This window comes from Schistocerca piceifrons, chromosome 8 (genome assembly GCF_021461385.2).
Source record: "Schistocerca piceifrons isolate TAMUIC-IGC-003096 chromosome 8, iqSchPice1.1, whole genome shotgun sequence".
NCBI classification, from domain to species: domain Eukaryota; kingdom Metazoa; phylum Arthropoda; class Insecta; order Orthoptera; family Acrididae; genus Schistocerca; species Schistocerca piceifrons.
In genome coordinates this window covers 159,246,400-159,274,220 of record NC_060145.1, presented here as the reverse complement: position 1 = coordinate 159,274,220, position 27,821 = coordinate 159,246,400, and the positions used below count along the sequence as shown (strand labels likewise).

The following is a 27,821-nucleotide window of genomic DNA, read 5'->3' as shown; positions in this document are numbered from 1 at the left end:
ATTACCGTGAACAGTTTAGCTGACAGTGATGGCTAACTTCTGCAATTTTAATTACATTAATTATCTTTTTGAGAAAGTAATTACTCAGATATTAAAATAGATTCTCCTTGTAATGCAAAGTTCAAACACTAATTAACAGTGTTTTATAATTTTATATATTTATTTGGGTGATTCTACATTGCTGCTGGCAGTGACGTATTGAATATTCATTTATCGTGTTTCTGCTAATGAATTGTGTTTACTGAAAATAAATAGTGGAACCCAAAGACAGTAAACATTCTAGCGAACTAACGTTTCTCTATCACTGTCACGTTACGTGTCACAGTAAAGTAAATGATTTTTGGTTTTCATTATTACGGAGCGTTCAGTGTTATGATAAGCAATTTTGAAGCATTTCATAACCTCTTGCAGTGTCACTTTCGCGCGTGCACTGACCATTACTGCCTACATAATTTTCAGTAGTTGTTGCTTAAATTCCTATTTTCACCCAACGTAATCAGTTTGATAACTTTTGCTCAGACACGAGCTAGCAAACGTATTACTGCATCAGACAAATACGTGATTTTTCCGGTTTCGATCGTTATTGGCGCGCCGATTCTCGTTGGCATAATGAATTTCAGTAATACATTTATTCGCATTCTGGTGGTACAAAATGCTTCAAAAAAGATGCCTTTTCTGAAAATAACAGAACATTAGGTACACGTATTATTAGTTACTGGGGAGTGTAGATAGGTTACACCGGCGGGGTCAGGGATTTTCTCTGCCTCGTGATGACTGGGTGTTGTGTGCTGTCCTTAGGTTAGTTAGGTTTAAGTAGTTCTAAGTTCTAGGGGACTGATGACCATAGATGTTAAGTCCCATAGTGCTCAGAGCCATTTGAACCATTTTTTTTTTGTAGATGGGTTACAAAGGCTGTAGGATTTTGGATTCTAAGAACGCATTTAATTTTTATGGTTCGTATATTTCAACATTTTCAGTGGTTGGTGCCCCACAGCTGTTATATATTTGTCGAAATTCACGTTGTAGCACTGTCAGCATCGACGGTTGTGAAAAAACTTTACTACTGCTACCAGGTTCATCTGTTATCAGTCAGCACCATAATCTATGTGGATACTCAAATAATGCATCTTTCCATACCGTATCGTCAAAATCATAAACTGACCAGAAGAACTTAATACATAGAAATTAACCAGGTTCAGAAGATGCAAGATGTCAATAATATAATAGTACGCCGTAACCGTGCTCTGCATAATATGCTGGACAATGTCACTGTTAGATGTCTGAACTACGACATACGTATTTGATTTCGTTCATCGTATTAGATGCTACAGGAAGTCTGCAACTATGTCATCATGACTGACACAATTGGTGACTTTCCTGAATCATGCACTATGATGAACGAAATTAAGTTCTTAGTACCTAGCCAGGCAATGAAAGTTAATCATATGTATTTGAACTACTTATTCACCAGAAATTTCGCTTTAGATGCTTCTTGAGATGGAAGAATATTCTGATAGCGAACAGGCCCCCCCCCCCCCCCATTTCTAGAATATCATTCCACATGGGGTGCACCGTGGTTTTAGCACATGTCGAGTCTCTCCTGCGTATCTTTGTGCAAGTTGCAACATAGAGAAATGCCGTACACTCACTCACACATTCATTCATCCTGTTTCAGAGTCATAACTAAGAAAGACCTTGAGGGACGTGGGATCAATCAGAGAACGCATAAATAGAAAGGAACAATGATAGAAACTACATCAACAACTGACTACAATTTGACTGTTTTAAACCATTTGTTTTTTTCTGCTGCCACTTGTATTATTCATTTGCTTATTTCTTAATTGAATTCCTTTGCTTACTATTAAATTAAGAAATAAATGAAATGAGTGGTAATAGAACAACACACAATTTAGTCATAACACTCACGCTTTGAACAATATGGCTATTGTGTATACAAAGGCTAAATTTAAGGCGGTAGAACAGCACACAGGTACCACTTCTGAAAAAAGTTACCGTTTTGCAAAAACTTTTAGCAGCTGTGAAATTGAACTTTTATTTAGTAACAAAACAATTTGCAGATTAAATCACAATAACAATAATAATTTGAATATGATACAATGACATCTTCCCGGTATTTTTTTAAGCGAAGTCCTTTTCCGAGACGTGAATTGCAATCAAGTTTATTTACACTTGCTTGATAATTTTCAGTTACTTGGAAAGGTTGCGATGATCTGCTTTTAAGTCATTCCTTGATTTTGTTCTAAAATTTTATTAGAACGTGTTCTACAAGAACGTGGTGGCGGTATTAATAGTGAAGCTCCGTCAGTTATTTTGGTTGTTTCCCTAGCAATGTTATGCGTGGCTGTAAAAGGAGGGCGTGTAGTACGATACTCCAATGTGTTCGTTTCTCTGTAAACCTCACACTCGTTGAATTGCCTAAAGTTGGTGCGGCAATCTTACAAAGCGTATTAGTAGGTAAGATTCGGCTTTTAATTCGTAGCAACTGGCGTTCACTCCCGCTTATACGCCACAGTGCCTGCTATTGGTGTTTATGAAGCCTAGTTTATATTTGATTTGTCGGTGGTCGCCCTCAAAAAACGGCAGCAATGTCTTCGCTGTTTCGCAACGTGAATTTAATAATGGCAGACGAATGCCATTTTGGAAACGACTGAAAGGGGGGAGACTGATGGGGGTCAGTTCCCATCGTGGCTGTTACCTGTGGAGAAGGGCAAAAAACGGTTCAAATGGCTCTGAGCACTACGGGACTTAACTGCTGAGGTCATCAGTCCCTAGAACTTAGAACTACTTAAACCTAACTAACCTAAAGACATCACACACATCCATGCCCGAGGCAAGATTCGAAGCTGCGACCGTAGTGGTCGCGCGGTTCCAGACTGTAGCGCCTAGAACCGCTCGGCCACTCCGGCCAGCGAGAAGGGCAGCTGTAGGGCTGTTCGAATGCCGTTCTATGGTTCTCAGTGTCCCGTGAACGAGTAGTGTCGAGCAATCCGGAATGAAGTCTGTTAGTCCTAGTTCTTCCCGCTTCGGAAGACTGGTGACCTAGAAGACTAAAAATCTATTTTCCTCATAGCAGTCAAGCACACGCTGCCCACCCTGTGACTGCTAAATTATTTCTGACTTTGATGATAACGCTCTGTACCACACCTTCCACATCAACATTTGCATACACACTCAGAAACCACCGTAAGATGCTTGGTGGAGGGTATTTTGTATCACCTGTAGCCATTGCCTTCCTGCTCCACTCGCAAATGGAGCGAGGGAAAAGCCACTGTCTGTACACCTCCGTACGAGCCCCGGTTTCTCTTATGTCTTCTTCGCGGTCTTTGCGCAAGATTTACGTTGATGGCAGTACAATCGTTCTGCTGCCAATCGCAAATGCCGGTTCACAAAACTTTCTCAACAGTGTTTTGCGAAAGATGCTTCATTTTCGAGTTCATACCGAAATAGTTGCGACATCCCGATAACGAATGTAGTAGCATGCTATGTATTGCTTCAACATCTTTCTTTAATCTGACCTTGTGAGGATCCGAAACGCTCCAGCACAACTCGGGAATGGATCGCACTACCGTTTTATACGCTTTCTCCTTTATGGGTGAGCTACACATTCCTAGAATTCTCCCAATGAAGCAAAGTCAACCATTCACCTTCGCTACAACATGCCTTGTGTGCTCGTTGCATTGTACTTCGCTAGGTATTTAATCGAGGTGACTGTGTCAAGTATTATAGCACTGATACTGTGTTCGAAAATTACAGAACTGTTTTTGCTATTCCTCTGTTTTAACTTACACTTTTCAACCTGCCATTCATCACATCAAACAATAATTCTTACCTGTTCATCGTTTGTCCCCCTACAGTAACTCAACGTTCACACTTCCTTATACACTACAGCGTTATCAGCAGATAGATGCAGTTTGCTGCTCACCCTATCAGTCACATCTTATATGTATACAGAGAACAAGAGCGATCCTATCACATTTTGCGTCTCTAGTGAACATTCGCCGTCGAGGACAACGTACTGGGTTCTCTTACTTAAAAAGTCTTCGAGCTAGCTACATATCTGAGAAACTATTTCGTATGCTCGGAACTTCGGACATTGGTAACATTCTGCTATTTCCGTAAATCTAGGAATCTGGAATCTCCCTGTTGCCCTTTATTCATGGTCCGCAAGATACCTTACGAGAAAAAGATGAATTTTGCACGAGATTTCGAAACGCGTGCTGATTAGTGGACAAAAACTTTTCTGTCTCAAGAATTTTATTGTATGCAACCTTAATATATGCTTAAAAATTCAGCAGCAGGCCTACTTTAAGGGTATTGGATCAAAAGTGCTAGCGGCGAGTCCTCTGGGATGAGTTTTTTTGCTAAGCAGCTGATTGGTTTAAAAATCAACGGGTAGTCGTTCGGTGTGGATTTTACCACTAGCATGTGTATCTGTAAACAGTTGATAAAAAATGGGTCAAATGGCTCTGAGCAACTATGGGACTTAACTGCTGAGGTCATCAGTCCCCTAGAACTTAGAACTACCTAAACCTAACTAACCTAAGGACATCACACACATCCATGCCCGAGGCAGGATTCGAACATGCGACCATTGCGGTCGCGTGGTTCCAGACTGTAGCGCCTAGAACAGTTGCTTAACAGCCCATGTTGTTTCTTTATTTGATTCCAACACTGAATGATGTGACTTTCATTGGATCACAAGGAAATTACTGCTGTTTTTGTGCTTATTTCCTCTCCCGAAGTTCTCTTATATCGTTACAAGATGATATTAACGGCTTCGACATCAGCTGCGTTTGTTACAAATACTCCAAGATCGCCAATCCATAGACAAAGTCAATACGCCGTTATCTCTTTCCCCAACAGAGGCTCCAAAGGAATGGCACAAATGTATGTATAGCGGGCAACCTTTTACACGAATTCTTTTACAAGGCTGTAGTTCGTTGGATTACCATTAACCACTACCCACGATTCGGAGCTGGACAACAGACTGATGATTGTGCACGAACCAAATTTCACCACGCTCTTCTTAAGATATTTCCGATTCATGGCGTCAGAGGGCTAAAGGATACCCACGGACAGGACTGTTAGATGTATAACTGTTCCCGTTGCATAAAACAGCGTAAAAGATTTCACCGCCGGGAGCTGCTCGGGACCGGTTTTCGTTGACGTTTTTAATCGTTGTAGTTTTAAGGTGCGCAAAAAATACAGCGGGCCGAACTAATCCATTTTAGCATCATCTGGCTTACGTTTTGATTTGGTAAATCGGTCGTGGTACGATGTCTCTATTTAGGTTAAACATAAGATAGTGAAAGACGCTACTCTTTAAAAATAGTTACTTTTCAAAAATGTCTGGCAGCGGTGGGATTCGAACCCACGCCCTTTCGGACTGGTGCCTAAAACCAGCGCCTTAGACCGCTCGGCCACGCTACCTTTCCAGTTACTAAAAACTATATTTGCTCTCCACTATAACCACTGAACTTCAGCGGACTTCATTATAAAGTAACTCAGTATTTCACTTGACTTAGTACACCAAGACCGCCACAGCGCGTTTCATCGCCACAGCACACCGGCTGGCAGCAAAATTAATTCTGGCCGCTCGGCGCCTGGCAATATACCGCACGAGGCCAAGCGCCTCCTACATCACTCCGTCACCACTGAGTCACGAGTCCGTGAAGGATAACGGGTTTCCGAGCCGAGAGTATTCAGAGCCCGGATAGCTCAGTCGGTAGAGCATTAGGCTTTTAACCTAAGGGTCCAGGGTTCAAGTCCCTGTTCGGGCGAAAATTTTAAATTAACCATTTCGGTACCAAAAGTGAAGCTTCAGCGGAAGATCTCGACAAAGATAAAAGATGATGTGAGTCTAAACATGAAAAACCCATGCTGATAGTGCAGTAAAAGTGAACGTTGGAATAAAAGTGGTAATCTACACTATTTTTAATACAAAACATCAGTGAAGATGTTTGCTGTATACGACACTTACGCTTAAGCGAGTTCTTATGCTATGGGCAAGTAATGATAACACTCAAGATAGAAACGAGTCGTATTGGATACTGATTAAGCTTATCAAATTCACCAGCGTTCAAGTCAGGGGCACATCGCTCTAACAGCGGACCATACGACACATATCAGGATATGTTCGCTAATTTTTTTGATTCGTACCGTGCAGTTTCTGATAGAGCGCCAGAAACGATCTGCTGAACTCAATTACGAGGCTGGATATTTTAATGCTAGGTTCCGGATAAGCCTTATGGACGTTACTTCGTATTTGGCAACAATTAGCTGCCTGTCACTTTTTACGAGAGTTTTATTGATTTAAGTGTTTCTACACTGACTGCCAATGTACAGGAATTCACATTCGAATATGCGAAAAAGTCTTTGTACGGTAATCCGTCTTCAACTACTTAAGACTAAACAAAAGAAAAGGAGTAATTACGAGCTGTTTCAGAACATAACTTCGATTATGTCAATCCTGAAAACAATGAAGCACATAGGCTACGTACGTAACGTCCATATTTGACGTGGTAAAGACGCTTCCAGGTAGACGTAATGTTAACGAACGTCGTATTTTGAGCTGCAGTGCTTAAACTTCAATAAAATATGACACGCTCTCAGAGTGATTTCATGGCGGAACTGTTATTCGAATATGTTTTCTGCGTTAAGAGGACCACATGATTTCTACCGCCAACCGAATATCTGCAGAAAATGTCGTTCTATCAACCTTCTATCAGTGTGCGATTTGTGCTTTTACCAGTGGGGGGGATGTCTTAGGGGGTTAGTATAATTATATATGTTACTAGCTTGGACCGTGGTGTTACCCATGGTTAAACAGTTATTTATAAATAGATGTTAATGCCGAAACTCACTATTCATGCGTATGCACTATCAGAAAAGCCATCCCTTGTTATATCTTTAAAAGTACATTACAGGTAAAGATTATTTACAAAATCATCTACATACAGGTATACGAGGGGAATTCAAAAAGTAAAGGCACATTTGTGAAAAGCTGTACTTATTCTGATGATAGAAAACTGAAACATGCGTTATTTTTCTTCGTAACCTCTCTGGACTTCAATGCAGTTTTGCCGACGTTTTATGAGTTTTTTTAAGGGTACAAACATGTGAAAATCGCTTGGTCTGTACTATACTTCCCTCGCAAGCTCGCAAGTAAACGGATGACGTACCTTAGACGAAAACAACAATGATGACATGAGAATGATGATTTAGTTCTAAATGTTTTGGAATGCTGAACTACTACATAACACTTTTTCAAAATTAATAAGCATATATATTAATAGTATTAATAGTAAGACTGTATTAAAAACTTTCAGTGTTCGGCTCCACAAATTTAAATTATATGTAAAGTTTTACTCCAGTGCGTGGGAAATAAACATCCCAGGTTGGTATGCATAAACTAAAACCAGAGGTGAGGATGGTCTGATGCAGAGGGGGGGGGGGGGGGGGGGGGGGGAAATACCCTCCATCCCCCCCTGCAAATCGCACACTGCCTTATATACGAGGTGCATTCAAGTTCTAAGGGCTCCGATTTTTTTTCTACGGACTGAAAAAAGATAGAAACATGCGCATTGTCTTAAAATGAGGCCGCGTTCATTGTCAATATGTCCCAGAGATGGCAGCACCGTACGGCAGATGGAATTTTACCGCCAGGGGCGAGAATGAGAACTGTTTTAAATACTTAAAATGGCGACGTTTTCCTTACTTGAACAGCGTGTAATCATTCGTTTTCTGAATTTGCGTGGTGTGAAACCAATTGAAATTCATCGACAGTTGAAGGAGACATGTGGTGATGGAGTTATGGATGTGTCGAAACTGTGTTCGTGGGTGCGACAGTTTAATGAAGGCAGAACATCGTGTGACAACAAACCGAAACAACCTCGGGCTCGCACAAGCCGGTCTGACGACATGATTGAGAAAGTGGAGAGAATTGTTTCGGGGGATCGCCGTATGACTGTTGAACAGAGTGCCTCCAGAGTTGGCATTTCTGTGGGTTCTGTGCACACAATCCTGCATGACGACCTGAAAATGCGAAAAGTGTCATCCAGGTGGGTGCCACGAATGCTGACGGATGACCACATGGCTGCCCGTATGGCATGTTGCCAAGCAATGTTGACGCGCAACGACAGCATGAATGGGACTTTCTTTTCGTCGGTTGTGACAATGGATGAGACGTGGATGCCATTTTTCAATCCAGAAATAAACCGCCAGTCAGCTCAATGGAAGCACACAGATTCACCGCCACCAAAAAAATTTCGGGTAACCGCCAGTGCTGAAAAAATGATGATGTTCTGGGACAGCGAGAGCGTAATACTTACCCATTGCGTTCCAAAGGGCACTACCGTAACAGGTGCATCCTACGAAAATGTTTTGAATAACAAATTCCTTCCTGCACTGCAACAAAAACGTCCGGGAAGGGCTGTGCGTGTGCTGTTTCACCAAGCCAACGCACCCGCACATCGAGCTAACGTTACGCAACAATTTCTTCGTGATAACAACTTTGAAGTGATTCCTCATGCTCCCTACTCACCTGACCTGGCTCCTAGTGACTTTTGGCTTTTTCCAACAATGAAAGACACTCTCCGTGGCCGCACATTCACCAGCCGTGCTGCTATTGCCTCAGCGATTTTCCAGTGGTCAAAACAGACTCCTAAAGAAGCCTTCGCCGCTGCCATGGAATCATGGCGTCAGCGTTGTGAAAAATGTGTACGTCTGCAGGGCGATTGCGCGGGATTAGCCGTGCGGTCTAAAGCGCTGCAGTCATGGACTGTGCGGCTGGTCCCGGCGGAGGTTCAAGTCCTCCCGCGGGCATGGGTGTGTGTGTTTGTCCTTAGGATAATTTAGGTTAAGTAGTGTGTAAGCTTAGGGACTGATGCCCTGAGCAGTTAAGTCCAATAAGATTTCACACACACATTTTGCAGGGCGATTACGTCGAGAAGTAACGCCAGTTTCATCGATTTCGGGTGAGTAGTTAATTAGAAAAAAAAATCGGAGGCCTTAGAACTTGAATGCACCTCGTATATCAGTGCTAAAATGCGAGGTACGTCATGAAGATTCCTAACAGGTTTTCATCCAAGTGTATGTCACAACAAGAATGAGACCTGGTGCCAGAGCTCCCCGAACTTAGCTCACTTCTTCAGTTTAACCACAAAGTAGAAAGTCGACGCGCCAAACTTTTGCAGTGGCTGCTAGGATCGTAACAAGTCAGGGACGTCCATATGAAGTTGTAACCCAGGTACTCAGGGTAATTAAATGGAAATCATCGGAAGAAAGCTGGATTTGTTCAGGGGAAACATTCTTGGTTTTGTTTAGAGAATCGTGATTCGTGGAAGACTGTGCAACAAACCTATTGCTTCCATTGTTATCTCGCGTTGAGGCCGTGAGAATTAAAGTAAGTATGATCCGAACAGGGACAGTGTTCCACAGGCTAGTGGAATACGAGAGGACGTCGCTACCTTTGGTAAAATGTACCCCACCCCCTCCCTCCCTCCACAAAAGCTTTTCGTAATATAAACATAAATGTAGAAATTTGTTTGCAAAACACTGTAGATAACCTAGGAGGCATTACGTTGAAAATGCAAACCACGTTACGTACTCTTTAGCAAATGCAAATATCCACGCCATGAAGAAGCAAGATGACGGTTAACCTCTCATCCCATAGAAGACGTCTTACACTCTGCAATGAGTGGATCAGAAATTCTGCGTTATTTATATTGTGATACCTAGGTGTTAATAAAATACATAGCAAAGCGCATAATAAACATAGAAGACATCGGAAAAGTTCAAAGAAGGGCAGCTCGTTTCCTAGTACTGCGAAATCGGGGAGATGGTGTCACGGTTATAAGAAGCGGGTCTTGGTGGCACCCTACGGCGTTTTTCGTTATGGCGAGATCTTTTCACCAAAGAGGGAGACATGACCACAGTGATGAAATGAGAGAAGTCAGAGCTCGCACGGAAATATTCATTCAGGGTGACTAGGTTCAGCAATATTAAATGTAATAACTTGAGAAGTAACTGAGATGTTTATTGGCCGTTAGCTTCTACAAGTACGGTAACTTAAACAGTTTGCCTTCGGCAGTTGGTACCGCATGCGCATACGTGTAACCGATTTTTTCACATAAAAGGGCGTCAGTAGCCATGTGGATTCCACAGCAGGTGGTGGCGTGTGTACTTCCTCTCGCGGAGCTAAAGCCTGTTACACTGGTACAATTCGTTTCCGGCATGAGTATCGACTGCGACCATTGACGATGTTCCTACTTACGTAACAATGAAGAAATGGGAAAAGCGGCTTCGGGAAACTGGGAGTTTGCTTTTGATGTCGCACCAACACGCTATGCACGCAGTTTCAGAGGCTACTGCTGAATTAATCCGTACATCCTTCCACCGGAGCTCTCGTCAGTCAGTCCGGCAAGCAGGCAGGCAGGCAGGCAGTTACAGTTACCTCGTTGGACAGTATACGACCTTGCCTATAAAAGGTTGCGGCTACGAGCGTACAAACTGCAGATTCGTCACAGAAGCATTTTCCGAGACAATCTGGCAAAAATGGAAGAAAAAGAGCCATTCATCGACTTCGTATGTATCTCGGACGAGGCTACATTCTATATATGCGGCACGATAAACACACATAATCGCCGCATATAGGGAACTGAACCACCTCCTCCTCCCCCCCCCCCCCCCCTCCACCGGCCGGAGTGGCCGAGCGTTTCTAGGCGCAACAGTCTGGAACCGCGCGACCGCTGCGGTCGCAGGTTCGAATCCTGCCTCTGGCATGGATGTGTGTGATGTCCTTAGGTTAGTTAGGTTTAAGTAGTTCTAAGTTCTAGGGGACTGATGACCACAGCAGTTAAGTCCCATAGTGCTCAGAGCCATTTGAACCTTTTGAACCTCCTCCCCCCCCCCCCTCCCCCCTACCCCACGTAGTGCCAAAGTGCGAACGTGACTCTTCGTGAGTGAATTTGTGACGTGGATTGTTGAACTGCATCATTAAAGGTTCACTCTTCTTCGCGGAGACTGAAGATAATGCAACAGCGTATGGTCCGCAGCTCGTGGTCGTGCGGTAGCGTTCTCGCTTCCCACGCCCGGGTTCCCGGGTTCGATTCCCGGCGGGGTCAGGGATTTTCTCTGCCTCGTGATGACTGGGTGTTGTGTGATGTCCTTAGGTTAGTTAGGTTTAAATAGTTCTAAGTTCTAGGGGACTGATGACCATAGATGTTATGTCCCATAGTGCTCAGAGCCATTTGAACCATTTTTTGAACAGCGTATGTAGGTATGTTGGAGTTGTATGCTGTAACTTCCTCGTGACGTAATCTTTCAAGGAGATGGTGCACCATGCCATTTTGCAAACACTGTGAGGGATTTCTCGGCTCGTGAGTTCCCAGATCGCTGTATTGGGAGAGGTAGTCTATCGATTACTTAGCCTCCTGGGAACCCAACGTTACGCCACTTGATTTTTTTCTGCGGGGTTTATCAAGAATCAAGCGTACCAGATGCCAGTTCGTGGTGTACCGGATGTGAACCGTAGCATTCACTCAGCTATCACAAATGTTGTGCCAACATTGCCCCAAAACACTTGGAGACAAGTGGAATACAGACTGGATGTCTGTCGCGCCACTAATAGTGTAGATATCGAGGTGTGTTAGGTGTGTTAAAAATGTTTTGAGCTACCATACTTGTATAAATATAGCGTCAATAAATATCTTAATTACTTCTGAAGTTATTGCATTTTATATTATTATATCTTTAAACCCGACACCCTGTATTTAGGTGTTCATTTTATCCATGCGTTATTCGAGAGTGGAACGGTTGAGAAATAGTCTGAAAATAGGTCTATGAACCTTCTGCCAAACGGCTGAGTTTGAATTGCAGAGTAGCCATGTAGACGCAGATTGTTTTGCGAATGCCTGTTATTGTTTTCTGCAGTCATAGCAGACTGGGTAAGAGGAAGCAATCTCCCCACAGGAGTAGGCTACAAGTACCGTACAGGGGACACGCCGCCTCTACGCCGTATTACCAACGCGACCAGGGACGTGGCACTGGAGTATGTACAGCTCGTACTTCTCACGGCATTCCTGGCTGAGGGCTTTAGTGGCCGTCCTGGACCGCTGCGGCTGGACGGTCAGCTAAATAGTAACGCGTTGTGTGTGTGTGTGTGTGTGTGTGTGTGTGTGTGTGTGGCGCCTAATGCGTGTCCACCGCTAACGACGTCCGTATCTCGTGCGCTGCAGACGGAAACGTGACCCCGCCGGTGTCCGCCTCACCAAAGCGTGCTCCGGAATGTCTCGTCGCCACCCTGCTCCTAGCGCGGGACACACTGCCGTGGACGTACCGCTCTAGTCTCCTCACATAAACAGCGATTAGGTGTCATAGCGCAGCGGAAGCACAGCACATAAACTGCAGCAGAAGACACGGCATCTTGTGCTCTGTTTTTAGTTCTCTACGCGGGAAATGCTTAAGAGGACGTGACGTAACAATGTAAACGCACGGAGCTCTCACAATACTATTGCTTTCATACATTTATCTATTTATCAGGTTACTTGGGGCCATAAAGGCCGGAGATGCTTGGTGAGAGCTTGACTAAATAGTCTACTTACTGCTGATTAGAAAATTTATAAACAGAAATATTTAAAGAATAAATACATTGAGGTGACAAAAGTCATGGGATAGCAATACGCATATAGACGTACGGCGGCAGTACCGTGTAGACAAGCCACGACGGGCAATGCATTGGCGGAGCCGTCAATTGTTTTCAGGTGGTTCACGAGAAAAGGCTTCCGAAAGGATTATGGCCGCACGACATGAATTAACAGACTTCGGACGTGGAATGGTAGTTGGAGCTAGACGCATGGGACATTCCATCTCGTAAATCGTAAGGGAATTCAGTATTCCGTGATCCGCAGTGTGCCGAGATTTCAGGCACTATCTCTCACCAAGCATGATGCAGTGGCCGACGGTCTTCACTTAACAAGCGAGAGGGATAAGTTTCTTTAATTTACGTCTATGGTCACAATCGTTTTGTTTAACAGATTACCGGTTTCGGTCTTTAATGTCCATCATCAGATCTGTTTCATAAAAACAAAGTCCTAATGTACTGCAGCCATAGTGGCATCGTCAAATGTTAAATGCGGAATCGTCAAATGTTACATGCGGAACATTTGACGATGTCACTATGGCTGCAGTACATTAGGACTTCGTTTTTATGAAACAGATCTGATGATGGTCATTAAAGACCGAAACCGGTAATCTGTTAAACAAAAAAGATTGTGACCATAGACGTAAATTAAATAAACTTATTACATATACGGGTCACTGTGTTTTTTCGAGACGATGTCGCAGCTTGTGAAGCGAGAGGGAGCCGTTTCTGTAGAGTTTTCAGTAATACAAGCAACACTGCGTGAAATAAACGCACAAATCAATGTGGCACGTACGACGAAAGAATCCGTTATGGCAGTGCGGTGAAATCTGGCGTCAACGGGCTATGGCAGCAGACGGCTGACGCCACTGCCATTGCTAACAGCACGGGATCACCATCAGCGCCTCTCCTGGGCTCTTTACCTTATCGGTTGGGCCCTAAACGACTGGAAAACCGTTGCCTGGTCAGGTTAGTCCCGATTTCAGTTGATAAGAGCTGATAGTAGGGTTGGAGTGAGGCGCAGACCCCACGAAACCGTGGAGCCAAGTTGTCAAGAAGGCACTGTGGAAATTTGCGGCGGCTCCACAATTGTGTGGGCTGTGCTTACGTGGAATGTACTGGGTCTTCTGGCCCAATTGAACCCATCATTGACAGGAAATGGTTATGTTCGACTATTTGGAAACCACTTGCAGCCGTTAATTAACTTCATGTTCACAAACAACGATGGAACTTTTGTGGATGACAATGCGGCACGTTCTCCAGGTCGCAATTGTTCGCAGTTGTTTTGAAGAACAATCTGGACAAGTCGAGCGAATGGTTTGGCTACCCATGTCGCCTGAAACGATCCCGTCAAACGCACATGTGGCTAATCGAGAGGTCAGTTCGTACACAAAATCATGCGCCGGCAACATTTTCAAAATTATGGACGGCTATAGAGTCAGCATCTCTCAATAATTCTGCAAGGGATTTCCCAACCACTCAATGAGTCCGTGCTACGTCGAAATGCTGCACTTCGCCGGGAAAAGGGAGGTCCGACACGATATTATGAGGTATCAGTGTATCAGTGTAAATCCCGAAAAAAATTAGAAGACAATCCAGAATAAAAGTTGTCAACTATCGCGAGAAACAACTGCACAGAACAGAACGAGTGTGCCACAATGAAACCTTCCAGTTTGGATTTGAAGACTTGAGAGTTAGCAGTCAATTTTTTCAACTCAGCTGAAAGCCTACTGAAAATTAAACATCCTCGCTAGTGCACATCGTTCTGCACAGCTCTCAAGTAGGTGTTATCCAACTGCATGTCGTTTTGCCGTAGCATTATCTCCTGAATGAGCAAATACTATCAACAACATATCTCATGATGCAATATACAGTGTGTTCCAGCAATGTTGCGACAAACTTCGAGGAGTTGAAGAGAGTGTCTTGAGGAAAGAGCGAGGACAGGAGTCCGTGTCCGGAAACATCATCCAACGGCACTACACAGCGTGTAAGTAATAGGCCCCGGCGCCTACCAAAAGCCAACCTCTTCGCAGCAAACGAGACGTTGTATGCTGACGGACGGTAGATGGAACGTCTCGCAATGCTGTCTGTCCTTCGGTGATCTAGACATTGCCACGAACGCCAGTGGAAAAGATGGAGAAAGCTATCACATACAGGCCTTGTCTCCTATGATTGCGATGATTTTCTTTTCTGGGTGACGGTTTCGGACACGGGTTTCCAATCTGCAGTTTATTTTTCTCCTCTATACCGAAAAACAATGGACATTTTAGAGCGTACCAGGAGAAAAAAATAAACTGCAGACGGAAACCCATGTCCGAAACCGTCATCCACCGACGGAAAAGAGCAACACCTTCTTAGGCGACAAGGCCTTTTGTTCCCCCTCTGCCTACGGTCCGTCACCGTATTAAGTCACTTTTGCTGCCGAAGGGGAGACCTAGTGCCAGCCGCTGGCACCATTAACTTGGATGCTCTGTAGAGTGGTTTGGTGACGTTTCAAGACGTGGGTTCCAGTCCTCGATTTATTCCTGAAGACAGCCTCTTTTCACCCTTGCAGTTAGACACAACATTTTTGTGACACCTTTCATGTACAGAGATGGCACAGTTGCATTTCTGGGACACCTGAACAACAGCTTACACAAAGCTTGCGAACTGACAGTCATTATGATCGGTCTTTTCTGAGCTAAGAATATTCTCGGTGAGCGCACAGAGTAACGCCAAACAAAGAAATGAAAGTCGTTTTCTTTCTCGTGGCCCTGTTCCATGCCTTCATGGGGGTCAGCATTTTATCGCTAAATCTGGCAATTTTATTTGTAGACGGTGGCCTGATTCCCTCCCTGTCACGGCCTTTTTCACCCTCAGAAAAGCCGGCCGAAGTGGCCGTGCGGTTAAAGGCGCTGCAGTCTGGAACCGCAAGACCGCTACGGTCGCAGGTTCGAATCCTGCCTCGGGCATGGATGTTTGTGATGTCCTTAGGTTAGTTAGGTTTAACTAGTTCTAAGTTCTCGGGGACTAATGACCTCAGCAGTTGAGTCACATAGTGCTCAGAGCCATTTGAACCATTTTTTGAACCCTCAGAAAGGACTTCCTGTGCCCCATTTGTCTGCAAATACTGTTTACTCGTGTCGAAGTGAGCTGACATTTTCTAAATGTTTGCGAATCGTGTAAGACAGGCGAGACATGGGTACCAGCTAGTTATTACCCTAGTCGGATGTGGTAGACCATCTAAAAATCTCATCCAGGCTGGCCGGCACACTGGCCCTCGCCGTTCATCCCTCGGACAGATTCGATACGGAGCCGTCACGTCTGCCCGAATCTGGGAAACGGCTTGCTAACGTGCGCGACTACCTAGGTGTGCCATAAGAGAGTTAAAATAAGGGAAGTCAACAAGCCTTCGGCGTTTCAGTGTCAGAAACGGTGGAGCTCATGTATTAATTCTAATACCACTTCATTTCATACGTTATTCGTCCATTTTTTTCACTATTTCAAATACTTCCATTTTCTTCTGCTCTGGATATCTGATGTTAACCGGTTTATTTCTATGCAATGCTTTGCTCCAGACGCAAATTTTCGCGAATTTCTTAATTTCTATTTCAAAAACTAATACCTCGAGACATTTTTACTGACGAAAGCTATACTCGCACCTTTCTCCTAATCTTTCACCATTTTCGTCATTACTCTCTTTATCCGTAAGCGGTGTTATAAGCTATGATATGTGTCGTTTCCTTTCAGCCGGTAGTCTAAGGACTTCCTTGATTCTTTCTTCGATGTGCAAGCTATCGTGGTCATAAGCTGCAACTTCTCCTTACGCCCCTCTTACAACTAAATCATATGTCTTAGCATTTCATTTTTATTACTCTCACTTTTGTTTTCCACTGTTATAGAGAGCTACGGATCAGAAGACAATACCGTACTCAGAGACGGTGAATCTCACATGGCCTCAGTGACCGGACAGTGTATATACCACGGCGTCACATATACTTCCACGGACTGCAGCAGGTTTCTCTGTACCAAGCATTCTTCCCTCCTGCGACACTCAGCTTTTGAGCGCAGCGACAAGACGGTACCTTGTACGGGGTACTACTATCGACTGTGATACGACGTAGTCGATCGTACCCTTACGCGTCGCCGTTTCTCTGAAATTTTCGGAGCTGAGAGCGTATTTACAACAGGCGGCGCTGTCTTGCTGCTTCATCCAACAGTGCCCAGGCGCCACCATACACACGCTTTTATGCAATGGAGTCGCTGCTCAGCTCGCGTGCGGTCGTTCATAAAAATATGGGTCCGGTAGTTTTTCATTGAATGGTAATGCAAAGTGAGCTACATGTTTTGATAAAGAGGCAGGGTGTACATTTGCGTCTGACTGAATGGTCCTTAAGGGACGTAATAATAATAAGAAATAATGATGCCAAATGATAGTGCTGGTTGTGGACTGCCGTGTAACAATTATTAATTTTATTTCAGTTAAAATGCTGCGACATTATTCCAATTCCATTGAATGAACAGCAAAAAACTGTTTCTTTTAGTTGTACTTATGAGAATGTCTTGGGAAAATTAATATCTGTAACCCACTGATAGCAAACCAATCTTCATTTCCCTAATAGTAACTGTTCCATCTGTGCAAAATACTTCACGAGATTGCCGTCTTCTTCTTGTTCTGGTATTGAAACGATGCGGATTTAGGTGTAGTCGGTGTAATTTTTGCCAACAATAACTGTCATATTCCATTGTAAACATGTTTCGTTTTGTAAAACGAAAAACCTCTTAGTTCACCTGTTTCAATCGAACCACGCAATTAATTCCTGGCCATGTAAATTAAGCTGGAACCGATGTATTTAGTGACCAATGATGGAGTGCCCTGTAGTCAGTTATTTTATTATTCTTGAAAAATAGAGCCTGCATCTTAATTCGAACTCCGATTAACGTCTTAAAAGACAATTTATTTTGTATGAAAACTACTTACATGCACGGTCATGTGTCACCAAGCGTGCCTTTAACCAACATTTTTACTCATTCTACTGAAAACAATGTATAGTTTTATTTAAAGTAAAATAATCACCATTTACAACAATTTCATTTGGGAGTGAGAATATCTCCACTTCACCTTTCTTGTCGCCTTAGGTTTTTAATCCTTTTGTTTGAGACTTTATGATACTTATAACCTCAAAAATTAATCAGTTTATACGAAAGGATGCACTTCAGGGGGAATTATCGCTAAACTGGCGGAGGGTGCGCGTAATTACACACGAAATCAATATCGGCAATCTTAGCCGGCAGCTTACATTGGCGCGAGGTATTTATTACCTGAATAATTTTTACGCGAACTTTAAGTTATGATTTCATTTAGAAAAGAAATCCAGCAATGGCGAAATTGAGTGTGAAAGTGGAACTTAATTTAACTGCTACTATGAGAACGGTTGGCCTAGCGATTGTTAGAACTGTGGAACTTACTAACCTAAATAAGGTAGAGTGTATGAACTGTTCCTCTTTCAAAGCGGCCTGTTCACATAAATTAAAGAACCGATGGCATTAACATTCGTAAGCCGACCGCGGTGGCCGTGCGGTTCTAGGCGCTCCAGTCCGGAGCCGCGCTGCTGCTACGGTCGCAGGTTCGAATCCTGCCTCGGGCATGGGTGTGTGTGATGTCCTTAGGTTAGTTAGGTTTAAGTAGTTCTAAGTTCTAGGGGACTGATGACCACAGCAGTTGAGTCCCATAGTGCTCAGAGCCATTTGAACAATTTTTTTAACATTCGTAAATGCCACTGACAAGAAAGATTTTCGTCTAGGCAACATAGTCACGTTTCGTACGAAACGGGTTTTCTATGTTAGCCATCCCTTACCCGTCTCCAATCGCAACAAAGGTTTTTTTATCATCTGTCTTCTGACTGGTTTGATACAGCCCTCGACGAATTTCTCTCATGTGCTAAGCTCCACCTCAAAATAGCATCTGAACCCTACGTCGTCCATTAGTTGATGGATGAATTCCTGTCTCCACCTTCCCCCATGTTTTTACCCTCTGTAGTTCTCTCTAGTAACATGGAGGTTATTCAGTGATGTCCTAATACATGTTCTGTGTCTTGTCGTCCTGTCTCTTCTTGTCACTGTTTTCCGTATGTTTTCCTTTCTTCGCCGATTCTGTCGTGAACTTCCTCGTCCCTTATCTTCTCTCCTAATTTTCAACATTCTTCTGTAGCACCACATGTTCAACGCTAGGATTTTCATTTGTTCCGATTTTCCCACACACTATGATTCACTACCATACAATGCTCTGCTCCAAACGTACGTCCTCATAAATTTCTGCCGCGCGGGATTAGCCGAGCGGTCTTAGGCGCTGCAGTCATGGACTGTGCGGCTGGTCCCGGCAGAGGTTCGAGTCCTCCCTCGGGCATGGGTGTGTGTGTTCGTCCCTAGGAAAATTTAGGTTAAGTAGAGTGTAAGCTTAGGGACTGATGACCTTAGCAGTTAAGTCCCATAATACTTAAAAAACAAACATAAATTTCTTTCTCGAATTAAGGTCTATGCTTGATACTGATAGACTTTTATTGGCGAGGAATGCCCTTGTTGCTAGTGCTGATCTGTTTTTTATGTCCTCCTTGCCTCGTTCGTCATGGGTGTTTTGCTTCCAAGGCAGCAGAATTCCTTAACTTTGTCTACTTCCCAATCACCAATTTTGTTGTTAAGCTTCCCGCTATTTTCATTTCTGGGAATTATCATTACTTACACTTTTCTTCGTTTTAGTCTCGATCCATGCCCTATCCTCATTAGACTTTATTCCATTCAACAGATTCTGTAACTCTTCTTCACTTTCGCTCAGGACAGCAATGTCTTTTATCCCACTCTTGGACTTTTATTTCAGTGGTTGCTTTTTCAATGTATAGATTGAACACTAGGGGCAAAAAACAACATCTCTGTCTTAAACCCTTTTCATACCAAGCACTTCTTTCCTCGTCTTCCAGACTTACTGTCTCCTTTTTGCTCTTGCACATATTGTATACTACCCGCACTTTCCTACAGCTTATTCCTATATTTTCTCAGAATTTCTAACATCTTGCACCAATTTACTCTGTCCAACGCTTTTTCCAGGTCGATAAATCCTATGAACGTGTCTTGTTTCAATTAAGAATCAGCAAAAGTACAGGAAAGGGGGGGGGGGGGGTACATTACAGTTAGCGTCCATGGTAGGAGGGCTTCGAATGTAGTGAGAACGATTGACTGTCCCACACTGTTGTCGATGGTAGTGCCCCCTACCGCCTGCAGTGCAATGAGTATTGCCGGGAAATGGAATGTTTACAGCGGTGGACCGAACGCGAGTGGCTGCTTTGGTTGCTCCGTTTGTCAGGGGCCGGAGTGCCCTTGTGACACAGTACGCCGTCCCGCTCTGGTGCCAATCACGTGTCAGACAGACTCTCTGATACTGCCAATGCGTACGTGACCCAGTGCACAGGAGGCGCTGGGTTATCTCGGCGCCGTCGTCTCGGCATTATCTCAGCTGCGGTAACCCTCACCTGCACCGCATGTGCGTCAGGCGCATGGACAAAGCGACACGACCACTTCCTGGTGTTTCCAGTAACGTCGTTTATGGTCAGTAATACCTCTGCAGTTCGTAATACGCCCGTCAGCTTAATCTTAAACCCAAATCTAGACGGTGCGTTTGGAAATTTTGGGGACTATATAAATGGAAGAGTACGTTTAAAAAGGAACTTTTACGTGAGCAAACACATGGAGAAGTGTGACTTGCGCCAAACTCACTGACGTGAGCCACATTTCTTTGCTGCACGCAGTCAATCATATTGAGAGGATTGTGTACTAGTGTAAAGCGTAAAAACCATTTTTTTAATATAAATTACGAACAACAGTGCCTTCGACGAGCGAGAGTATGGAGAAAATATGTGGCGCGGTTGGCTTGAACAAAAAATATATTAACAGCTGTTCAAAGACCTTAAAGGTGGAGGGGTAACAGCCGATGATGAGCCAAGCATGATGGCAGACAACATTCAGCGAATGCGTCTGCCTCTATGATGAATGTCGGAGGAACGGCGCGGTAGCTAATTTCGTAACCAAAAGGCCACTTTCTGTGGAAAATTGCGGAAATATCGTTGACTCTTGTGATGGGACGAAATGTTTTTCTGTAAACCACGATAAGGGATGAGCTTTCTCCAGGTCATTCCAGTGTCCAAGTGTGAAGCAGTGAAAAATCACTGATCCACTCTATTCGGCCCTCCTCAGTCGTTAATGGCAGGGCTCGGATGGTTTCATCCACAGGGAAAGGAGCGAAGTAAATGGTGGACCTTCCGAAGAATTAACGTAGGCGTACGGCACAACGTATTGACGATACAGCTGTTCGGCGAAGGTTCAAATGGTTCAAATGGCTCTGAGCACTATGGGACTTAACATCTGAGGTCATCAGTCCCCTAGTCTTAGAACTACTTAAACCTAACTAACCTAAGGACAGCACACACATCCATGCCCGAGGCAGACTGAAGCGCCTAGAACCGCTCGGCCACACCGGTCGGCGTTCGGCGAAGGCCCTTAGAACTAGTCAATATACTGCAAAACAGTAGCTGATCGCCAGGATGCACAAGGGAACTCGCGACCCTGTGATGGAAAAGATGGATCTTATAGAAGAAATGAGGTTACTCCGATTCTAATAAAGAAGCTGCAACAGTGGATAACGCTTCAGTTCGCAAGGCTGTTCGGAATTGGACTTCCGCTGATCGGCGATGTGTTGCTATTGGCATTAGTCCCTTGTTCTGTTCCATTACGCATTTCATCGATTTAATTCTTCTTCTGCTGTATTTGTCTTACAACTGTTTCGATTAAACGCGCTCCACGAGTATTTGACCTCTGTCTCTTCCTTAAGTTGTTGATAACTTGCCCATTTTTAATGTCATTTAACATTTCAAGCTTTCGTCTTCCCCTCGTTTTCTTCAATGTAGTATTTATATCTGTGACTCTTCGTTGAAATTTCTTCATTATGCAGTGTCTAGCAAAAAACTGAAGCACTCAGAAGAAGACGTGATTGGGTAACAGAAGTGATTTCTGGCGTTCACCAAGAAAGTGTTATACGCCCTTTGCTGTTCGTTATCTATATAAACGATATGGGAGACAATCTGAGCAGCCATCTTAGGTTGTTTGCAGATGACGCTGTCGTTTATCGACTAATGAAGTCATCAGAAGATCAAAACAAATCGCAAAACGATTTATAAAAGATATATGAATGGTGCGAAAATTAACAGTTGACCCTAAACCACAAAAAGTGTGAGGTCATACACATGAGTGCTAAAAGGAATTCGTTAAAGTTCGGTTACACGATAAATCAGTCTAACCTAAAAACCGTAAATTCAACTAAATACCTAGGTATTACAGTTACGAACAACTTAAACTGGAAGGAACACACAGAAAATGTTGCGGGGAAGGCTAACCAAAGATTGATTTTTATTGGCAGGACACTTGGAAAATGTAACAGATCTACTAACGAGACAGCCTACACTACGCTTGTCCGTCCTCTTTTAGAATACTGCTGCGCGGTGTGGGATCCTTACCATATAGGACTGACGGAGTACATCGAAAAAGTTCTAAGAAGGCCAGCACGTTTTGTATTATCGCGAAATATGGGAGAGTGTGTCGCAGAAATGATACAGGATTTGGGCTGGACATCATTAAAAGAAAGGCGTTTTTCGTTGCGACGGAATCTTCTCACAAAACTCCAATCACCAACTTTCTCCTCCGAATGCGAAATCAGAGCTCGTACGGAAAGATATAGGTGTTCGTTCTTCCCGCGCGCTATACGAGATTGGAATAATAGAGAGTTGTGAAGGTGGTTCGATGAAACCTCTGCCAGGCACTTAAATGTGATTTGCAGAGTATCCACGTAAATGTAGTGTAAGTCGCCGGTAATATAAGTGATTATAGTTGCAACTCTCTGTCACAGGTAGTATGGATACCAGAATACATTAGTGTTGTTCGTGTTTAATGTTGTTACCAAGTATGGCAGGGTATGTAAGTGGCGCAAACAGCGTTAGATACTGAGTGATCACTGCGAACGACATGATAATGCAGTGTACTCGTGTGACACAGCGTTGTCAGCACCTGGCGAAGTTTGAAAGGGACTCTGTTATGGGTCTCCATTTGGCTGGCTGCTCAAATCGTCCAATATCCAGATCTGTGAGGCATTCGGATGTGACAGCGTCGTTACATGGGAATGTTAGGGCAGGCATACTCGTCTTCGAGGGAGGATCGAAGTAGTGTCCGCCAAGAACACTGCAACCCCTTCACATCCACGTCTGCCATCCGGACACCGGTAGTCGGCTGCGTGGAACTTTCTTTGACGTTCCTCACCATTGGTTGGAGAATAGCAGCAGCACCAGCGGCCGGACTAGAGAATTAGCGTCCCAAGCGTGCGCTTCCGTTAACACCGCAACACAAATAGCTACGTCTGGAGTGGTTCCGTGACCGGAAAGCATGAACTGTTGATGAATGCCATCACATTGTGTTCAGTGATGAATAGCGGTTCTACATAACCGCGGACAACCACTGTCGACGAGTGAGTCATGGATCTGCGGAAAGGTGCCATTGTTTTGAAGGGGCACAGCAGTACTACACTTGCGGTCATGGTGTGAGGAGCAATTGGGTACGATCTCGGGTCGTGACTCGAGGTGACTGAGGAAACTCTGGAAGTACATTAACTGTTCTCACGTCTTACCTCTCAGGCGACAGTATCGTGGTGGCATTTTTCAACAAGACAATGCTCCATAAGTGGCAAGCCTGTCTATGAATTTTCAGGCGACGTTAAGATACTCCGGAGTCCAGCAAGATCTCCAGCCCTGTCCCCGACAGGACGTGTGGCACCAGCTCGGTCGTCAACTCCATTCCAGTGCCAGCCTCCAGAATATCAAGGACCAGTTACAACTGTTGTGGGCCACCTTGCCTCCGGAGAGGATACAAAGGCTTTCTCACACCCTTCCTAACCGAATCAGTTCATGTATCCAAGCCAGAGGGGGTGCAACGTCGTACTGACAGGTGGGCTCATAGTGCCTAGTTCTTTGGAAATTTGATTCGATTTTTTTGATCACTGCAGTAACAGCAGATACCCTCTCTAGCAGTGAAGTTCCGCTTCGTTTCCTTCACCCTTTCTGTGCTGTCGGACAGTGTATACCTCCCGGGCAACACGTTTTCCTCATTGTTTCCATTTCCATTAGTTTCCTTTTTTCCCTCTTCTGTTCTTAGAAATGCTTCTTCATTCATCACTACGTCATATCACTTCCGTTTAATCACTTTTCTCTATAACTATATTTGAAAAGTATCTACTGTCAGTTAGGGATTTGCAATATAACGGTACATTTCAAACAAAACAATTTGGTATGTCCATATTTTATTGGATTTTTTGCTGTAAACAAACCTTTCACTTTTTCAGAACTCCTTTACCCTCAAATTTTGTAACTATTTCTTACAAAAAGCTTCCATTTTCTATCAAACTTCCTCAGTACCTAAAATAAATACTTGTTCCACAGTCTTTCCTTTCAAAGCTATTTCGAGGGAACCATCACCACTGCTGATTATCATAATTATTGCCTTTATCCTCATTGCATACTTTGTTTCTCCATTTTTACGACCGTCGGAAATTGTTGTTCTTCCTCCGATTTTACTAACACTGCTTGATAAAAGACGTTGGAGTGAAGACGAGGATATCGGGGAAGAGAGACTCTACGATATTTGGAAAAAAAAAGCAACGCAACGCAGGAGCAGGAGGATTCTTGGATGTTAATTTTGTTGGTACTGTTAGTTGATGAAGAAGGAATGTTATGTTTACGAAATTATTTAGTTTAGCGTCCTGTCGGTTATGTGTTCAAGATGATGATTAGCTATGCGCCACCAAACCTGAATACTGCATTTGACGAGATACTGTGTATCTATTCACAGAATTTCTTATTATTTGATTATTGCGATATCGGAATGGCTCATGTGTATTAAGACTGAAAAAAATAAAAACTGGGCGACCAAGACAGATATTTAATAACTGCCAAAATGGTCGCGGATCTCTACAAGGAATTTCTAGCCTATATTTGCACAAGATTTACACAATACTGTGTTGAAAATCAGTCCTTGGAAACACACAGGTTAAGCACTAACTGATTAATCCACTCGGTAAAGTGTTCGAATGTACTCAGAAAAGCTAAAAAAATAAAACGTTAAAAATATAAATGATTGTGATAAGTTACGAAACACGCGGACATGTCTCTGGTCAAGAATTATCGCATTCGCTGTAAGTACATTCCACTCTGACGTCACTACCTGTGCGACACCACTTTTTCTTTGAACTTGGTGTGTAGTCAGACTCGGTCTTCGATAAGCAGTTGCTTGCAAGACTCTTGGTAAAGGAAGTGTGACTCTACCGTACACGTGATTGGCTACACGGAGTCCACAGAAGATACTGGTATACGGAAGAGTTACAAGTGTAATCGAAAGAGGAACATCATATTTCCTTCACGAAATAACTGATGAGTTCTCTGCTCAGAAGAATAAATGTTCCTATTACATGACGTCGTTGATAGTGTCAGCAAGTGGCGATTTTATGTAGAATATATGTTGTTACAGAAGATACAACGAAAATTGCCTCAGTATTATCACTCGTCTCTAGAATTTGTTCCCGGTTATCTTTTTTAACATGGTATGGCGTTTAACAACTGGATAGCTAGCCCTTGTTTACGATCGGAATTGTGGTACAATAGTTTGAGGAACGTAGTGAAACAATTCCGTAACTCGGTTCCCCGATATATTTGTATTACCCCAATAGGCCATACGTACTATGTCACGGAACTTCAGATAAGAACTCGTAAATCACCGACTTCTACCTACCGCAATACAGTGACTGACGGTCACATGAGTAGATACGTGTTGCCTCCCCCACGTGACAGGGACTGGGAGAATTTTTCCTCGATGAACTCAAAAGCTTTGCGTGACGTTAGTAGAGCAGTGCGTAAGTTGATGCACGGTCATGTTTTGGCTGATCTTTGTAGCCGGTGTTCGTTACTTGTGCAAGTACAGGTACACGGGTCTGGACTTCGTTAACAAATAGTATAAAATTTTTCAGTGATGCGAGTCACAAAATTTGTATAATCTAGAATGAGATTTTAAAGTCCACGTGGACACAACTGCACGTCGACTTGAATATAGACCTCTGAAACTTCCTTGCGTGACGCGACCTCTCAACAGTACTAAAGACGAAAGTGGTTGTGTAGTGGTTGCGAATATTGTGCGCGAAGAAATAACGAAAATAAGACAACTCATAGGTAGGCGACCGACGCACAAAGGTCCGTGGGTAACATGGGTGACCTGGAGGAAGGATCTGCTATTAACCCAACTGTTCATGAGCATGACATTTACTCGATGTACAGGGATATTAAACTACTCCCATATGTTGATTTATTTTTAAATGTTATTTGTTTGCTAGCGAAGAGTTGTAATAAGCAGTCAGTACATAGAATTTCGTATCAGAGTAACCAGGAGAGATTTTCAGACTCGAGAAGTGACGACAAACTTAAAAAAAAAATAGCTCTGAGCACTATGGGACTCAACATCTTAGGTCATAAGTCCCCTAGAACTTAGAACTACTTAACCCTAACTAACCTAAGGACATCACAAGCACCCATGCCCGAGGTAGGATTCGAACCTGCGACCGTAGCAGTCCCGCGGTTCCGGACTGCAGCGCCAGAACCGCACGGCAACCGCGGCCGGCACGACAAACTTAATCGCTGAACGATACGAATGCATCAGTTGCAGGCTGCTGAAGTCACGTATGATGCACCGTAAGGGCCTGGAAAGACACTTCAGTTTTTCCAAGAGCGCGACGAAATCCTTAACTCGTGGAGAGCAGAAATAATTGTCTATCACATACACAGAGGCTGGTTGGTGGAGGGTTTATATATTTCAGTTCATTTTACTTTGTTTTACAGTGCACATTTTATTTATCTAACAGCAACTTTATGACAGTATTTTTTAAAACAATAAATTATAATGTAATTCCACTTTGTTTGTTAATGATTTGCCCTAGACTAGATGTCCCATCGACATCGAGGTCATTAGAGAAGGAGCACAAGCTCGGATTGTGTCAAGGATGAGGAAGGAAATCGGCCTCTCCCTTTCAAAAGGAACAATCCCGGAATTTTCCTGGAACGATTTAGGGAAATCACGGAAATCTGGATGACCGGGAGCGATCTGAACCGGCGTTATACCGAATGACAGTCCAATGTGCTAACCACTGCGCTACCTCGCTCGGTACACAGTGAAGAGGATGGGTCTTGATAAAACAGCGATAAATGAGTAAATGGACACAGCACAAATTTTAATTCATTTCGTATACTTCGATCATTATCGTAGATAATAAAAAGACTTAAATGTCTCAGGGAAACATTTAATTACAAACAGTAATTGTTCCGTAAACATAGGACGTCGGTTACTTACGTCGTGGTTTCCGATAAGAACAAAGATCTGCTCGTTTTTCTTTTTTTTTTCTAACATAGGAGGCTGTAAAACTAGCACAATGATCAGTAATTAATTGATGCCGTTCTTGTACCTCTCGCAAAACGATGTATTCTAAATTAAGCGTAATGTGTGCTGAAGCGAAAGCGATTCATTGTAATCAAAGACCAATTCACACTGACCGTGAACGCGATATCTCGACACCTCTAATGTTGCTGTGTCGACATAATATGACACCTCATTATCAAATTTCCCCGCAGAGGCCAGAACTGAACACGTAGTGAGGTTGTGCGTGACCGTTCGTTTTGAGGTGTAGTATCAACATTAATACACTAGCGACGATAGAAGTGTTCCATGTATGACGACGTCGTGCCATGCGAGAGGGCCACATATACGTACAGTGATAATTGATAATTATTTATTTCCAAAATCAGCTTTCACTCTGAAGCTGAGTGTACGCTGATTTGAAATTTCCTAGCAGGTTAAAAGTAAATGCCGAGACTCGAACCTGGGACCTGGTTCCCTATCTGCCTGAAAGTTTCAATTATGGATTACAGTTTATAATCCTAAACACGTGGTTTAACTACAACATTTACGGAATTATAAAAACGAAAATAAAAACTCTTAGCAGCCTGTGGTGTTTATTTAAACAAAATTACTATTAGACATTGAAAGGTGGCTACAC

The 27,821-nt window shown here is 43.5% G+C and overlaps 1 protein-coding gene and 2 non-coding genes across 3 annotated transcripts in view; 1 reads left to right on the top strand and 2 right to left on the bottom strand.

Annotated features, from left to right (window-relative positions):
* LOC124712154 overlaps positions 1-27,821 on the bottom strand; it is a 1,187,639-nt gene that overhangs the window by 1,098,045 nt on the left and 61,773 nt on the right. The window lies entirely within an intron of this gene.
* Positions 5,372-5,451, bottom strand: Trnal-uag. Its single transcript has one exon. It is a non-coding gene; the product is annotated as a tRNA-Leu (tRNA).
* On the top strand, positions 5,729-5,801 carry Trnak-uuu. Its single transcript has one exon. It is a non-coding gene; the product is annotated as a tRNA-Lys (tRNA).